The 4,923-nt window shown below is 47.8% G+C and overlaps 1 non-coding gene across 1 annotated transcript; it reads right to left on the bottom strand.

Moving 5' to 3' along the window:
• Positions 1-4,618: 4,618 nt before the first annotated feature.
• On the bottom strand, positions 4,619-4,690 carry TRNAE-UUC (transfer RNA glutamic acid (anticodon UUC)). The gene has a single exon. It is a non-coding gene; the product is annotated as a tRNA-Glu (tRNA).
• Positions 4,691-4,923: the final 233 nt, after the last annotated feature.

The following is a 4,923-nucleotide window of genomic DNA, read 5'->3' as shown; positions in this document are numbered from 1 at the left end:
AAACTCTAGTGCACTCTCCCAAGCATTTCAATCAATCACCAACACAACACCCTAATCTTTTCCTACCCCTGCCTGGTATGCGTACCCTCACCACCAACCACCCTGTCACCCGAACCACACTTGCTACCCTTTTTGGATATACTCTCATCTTCCCAGCACAGAAATTTATGTCTGTCGTAATCAGTAGATAGTGCTTAACTTTATCGGCTGCACCACTGCCTTACTGACACTTTATGACTGCACTCTTCCATCCGTCAACTCTTACCCCCATTAATACAACTGGATAAAAAGCCAGCCTCCCTACAGCCAGTCTGGTCTACTCCAATCCATTTGCCACATTGCATCCTGAGTGATCCTTCCACAGCCTACATCTGGACATATCTGTAGCCTAACACCGCCTAGTGTCCCCAGATTCCTTCACTAAAATGTTGTAATACCTTTACGACATAAACTCTGGCTCCCCTCATCCTCATCATCTGAATGTCTCTTGCCAATTCTCAAGTCCAGCAACAGTGAAGTACTGGACACATCAGGAACTCTCTCACTTTCAGGCACTTGCTTCTCTCTACAGGGGATGGTCTCTCACAACTTCCTCGTCCTTCTTCAACATCATTCTCATCCTTCAGGCCTCAGTTCAGAAGTCTTTTCCTCTGGAAAGACTCTCCTGACTGAATTTAGTGTGCAGAGTGTCCACTTTTGTTTTGGTGTGACTTGTGCTCTAACAAAGTCACATTTTAATTGACTCTGTCTTCCAAAGACATATTCTCATATGAAAAAGATTCATAGTTCCTGGGAAACCAAGTTTGTGTATAAAAATAAAAAAATTCTCAAGCGGTAGCACAGTGCCGAGCATACTCAATAGTCTCAGGCTGTTAAACAATGAGAGAGAGAGAGAGATAATCAAATAAGGAAACTTTCTCTCTCTCAAACACACACACACAGTCACAGATAGACAAACGAGAAAATAAACTTAGCAAGATAGGCAGCAGAATGGTTAATCCACAAAGTAGAGCGACTCCAGCAGAGCAATCGGAAAGGGTAGAGGATACAGTGATCAAGAATAAAGTTTTGCTTGAGTGTAAGGTAGTGAAAGGATCTTGGGTGGAGCTTCACAGTTGAAAAAAAGTCAAGAGCCAGAAAGGAGAGGAGAAGGGTATGGTGTGGTGTGGTGAAGGGAATAAATCTTGGAGAGAAAGTTATACTCAGACTCTTGTGTGGGTCTCTGTAAGACACCAGAGTTTGACAGCTGATCATGTTGACCCTTGGGCTTTTCTAGGGACTCAAAAGAGGCACCGGAGGAGGGAGGCTCTGGGGCCCTGGGGCGATTGTGCACGGGTTACTGCTTGGCCTGTACCAGGCTAATCGTGAACAAAAGAATCAAAGAGTGAAAATATGAACATCAGACAAAAGCAAAGGGGGAAAAAAAAAAAGCCTTACATTGGCTAGAAGAGTAACCTTCTAGCATCTACCTGGAATCCAGTCAAATTCTTTTCCCCTGGCATGGCCTCCTCAAGTGGCCAAGGAGGGTGTAGGGAAGGGAAGAAATCTGAGAGTGAAATTTTCACTTGTTCCCCCTTTGGTGGGAACGCAAGAGTTTAAAAGCAGAACCGTTTGATCCTTGGCCTTTTCCAAGGACTCCAAAGAGGCGCAGGAGGGGAGAAGCTCAGTTATCACCCAGATCTTCTGGAGTAACTCAGGCACATCCCCAAACGGGTGCCTCCCCAACAGTCCCTGGGTCCCGACTGCCTGATCAGGGAAAGAGCTGATTGATGTTTGTCTCAAGGTTGAGAGGAAAGGGTCTGGGAGGCACCAAGCAATGGGAGGGCAAAGAGAATCCATCATCAGCGAGGAAATTTGATTTGAATTTGAATTCTAGTATTATGATTTGAATGCCAGAGGTTTATGATATTGCCTGATCTAAGTCTCCTAGGCAAGCCTGTGCTCTGGTGTCTTTTCTGTTTGTTCTGCATGTCTACCAAAGAGGACTGTATGAACTTCTTTCTAGAACCGTGTTTTCAAAGTCCTTCCTGAGACTACCTGATGAGACCAACTGTAATGGGGAGGGGCAGGGCTTCGGTGGTTCAACGGCAGAATTCTCGCCTCGCCTCCCCTGTGGGAGACCTGGGTTTAATTCCCAGCCAGTGCATACCTTTCTCTGCTGGGTTCTCTTTTGCACAGGCACGAGGGGTGGTTTCTGGCCCCTGGGAGTGGTGGCGGTGGTAAAGGGAGGAAAAGGACAACTGTACCCCTTGAGTTAATTCCGGGGCAGAAGACATTAAGGAATTGGTCTACACAGGGATTCTGCAGCGCTCCCAGGCCCTGAAATGATCACCCATGCTTTAGTGCTTGTCCTGCAGAGCAGCCACCACTTGGCCAGAGCACGTCTTTGAAGCCACAGGTGGGTCTGGTGGGTCTCTGCAGTTTGGAATTCTTGAAACCAAAACCATTGTTACTGTTATCTTTTGTCCTATTCCATCCTTTGGCTACATGGCACTGAGGAGCAGGGATCAAGAAAGAGGTCACTGAAGGACAGAAGCTGCGCTGGGAGAAGCATTAGGGGCCCAGGGCAGGGGGACGCTTGTGGGGAGGAATTCCTGTGGAGATGAGGGGAGTTGGGTAGTGGGGCCTCTCACCTTCCTGTGGACGTAGGCCCTAGTTTGCCGGTCTTGGTAAAATTAAGGACAAGGATGAGCCCCGAGTGGAGAGTCCAAAAATCATTTTTATCATGCTTTTTTGTTTTAGACTCCACCGGTCAAATATCCGGTCAGGAGATCTTTGTTTTTGTACTAATTAATACGCTTTACGTTTAGAACCATTTTAGGGTTACCAAAAAAACTGAGCAGATAGCAAAGAGAGTTCTCATATTCACTCCTTCCCTGCTCACGGCTTCCCCTATTATTAACATCTTGCATTTATGTGATACATTTGTTACAATGAGTGAACCAATATTGGTACATTATCATTAACAAAAGTTCATAGCTAACATTAAGGTCCACTCTCTTTTACAGTTCTGTGAGTTTTGGCAAATCGGTGATACCACATGTCCACCATTACCGTGTCATACAGATTACTTTTGACGCCGTAAAAAAATCCCCTGTACTCCACCTAATCATTTTCTCACCTTCCCTTCCAAGTCTGGGCAACCACTGATCTTTTTTTACCTTTGTCTTTTCAACAATATCATATAGTTGGAATCATGCAGTGTGTGGTCTTTTCAGACCGGCATCTTTCACTTGGCAATATGAACATAAGATTCTCTCATGCCTTTTTGTGGTAGTCCATTCCTTGTTATTGCTTAAAATGATTCCATGGTTTGTTCAATCCATTCACCTATTGAAGGATGTCTTGGTTGCTTCCAGGTTGGGCCAATTATGAATAAAGCTGTTATAAATGTTTGTGTGCGAATTTCTGTATGGATATAAAGTTTCAACATTTTTCAGTAAATACCTACAATCACGATGCTGGATCATACGGTAAGACTATGTTCAGCCAGACTCTCTCCCCAAGTGGCTGTACCATTTTGCAGTCCCCCGAGCAACAAATGATGGTTTCCATTGCTCCACAATTCACCAGCATTTGATATTGTTAGTTTTCGGGATTTAACCATTCTAACCATTTGGTGTGTAGTGGTAGCCCATTGTTGTTTCAACTTGCAATCCCCTAGTGACATATGATGTTGAGCATCTTTTCATATACTGGATTGCCATCTGTTCATCTGTATGATCTGTCTGTCTTCTTTGGTGAGGTGTCCGTTCAATATTTTGCCCATTTTCAAATGGGTTTTAAAATTTTTCTTGTTGAGTTTTAGAGTTCTTTGCATATTTTGGACACAAGTCTTTAATCAGATATGTTTTACAAATATTTTCTCTCAGTCTGTGGCTTGTCTTTTCACAGGCCTTCAGAGGGAGGGTGGAAGGGAAAGTGGAAAACGCTCTCAGAGACACAGTTTACATGCTACAGCCGTTGTAGAAATAGCCGTGGGATTTGACTGTGGTACCATCGTTTTGATATTTCTGGTGCTGATTTTTACTCCTGCGTTCCTCTCATAGCAGCAGTTAAGAGTTTGCCATTTTGTGCCTACTTCACGTGCTGCCTTTGTGGGGTCAGTCAACGTCAGCTCCCTAGCCGCTTAATCCGCAAACGGGACAGGCCTCAAGGACCTGACCCCACCGCTCACCTTCCGCTCAACCCCCGCGGGCATCGCCTCCGGGCCCCTCTCTCGTCCGAAGGCCTCTGAAGCGTTTTATCTGCGAAGGATAAAAGGGGAGGCCCGGCCGACCGGCCCGTTTGCAGGGCCCGCACCAACAGGCCGCCTGGGCTTGGCCTCGTCTCGGTCACAGAGAGCTGAGCCAGGTCCGAGCCGCCTCGGGTGCAGCCCCACAGGGCTTTGAGGGTCTGCAGGGCTGTGTAAACCTGAGCAAGATGCTTCGCAGCCCCGTGAAGGCGCTTCTGCCGGTGGCTGACGTGGAGACAAGCAAGAGCGGTGTGCCCTGAGAAGGGGCCCGCCCTTGTTTCCCTTCCTCTGCGGGAGTTAAAGACTCGGTGCGAGGAGCAGAGGGCACGAGCCCTCAGCAGAGGAAAGGAAGGCTCGTGTGTGCGGACAGAGGGTGCAAAAGGATTCCCTGACCGGGAATCGAACCCGGGCCGCGGCGGTGAAAGCGCCGAATCCTAGCCACTAGACCACCAGGGAAGTGGAAGTTGGTGATGCTCTTCCTTGCTTCCGCCCAGAGGGACGTTTGCTCTGCGCTCCGGGAGGCCTTGGGCTCTGGGAGCCAGTCACACGTCTTAAACCAGGAATCCTTTCGTAAAGCCCTTCCCTCCCTGCTTTCTCCGGAAAAGGGAGCCCGAAGCCGACGCACCGAGCGCCCCCGAGGCCCGCCAGGGCCACCCGTGCCAGAGCAAGTCGCCTCGTCGCGGAGGCAC

This window comes from Equus przewalskii, unplaced genomic scaffold (assembly GCF_037783145.1).
Source record: "Equus przewalskii isolate Varuska unplaced genomic scaffold, EquPr2 ChrUn-12, whole genome shotgun sequence".
NCBI classification, from domain to species: domain Eukaryota; kingdom Metazoa; phylum Chordata; class Mammalia; order Perissodactyla; family Equidae; genus Equus; species Equus przewalskii.
This window is presented reverse-complemented; position numbering and strand designations above follow the sequence as displayed.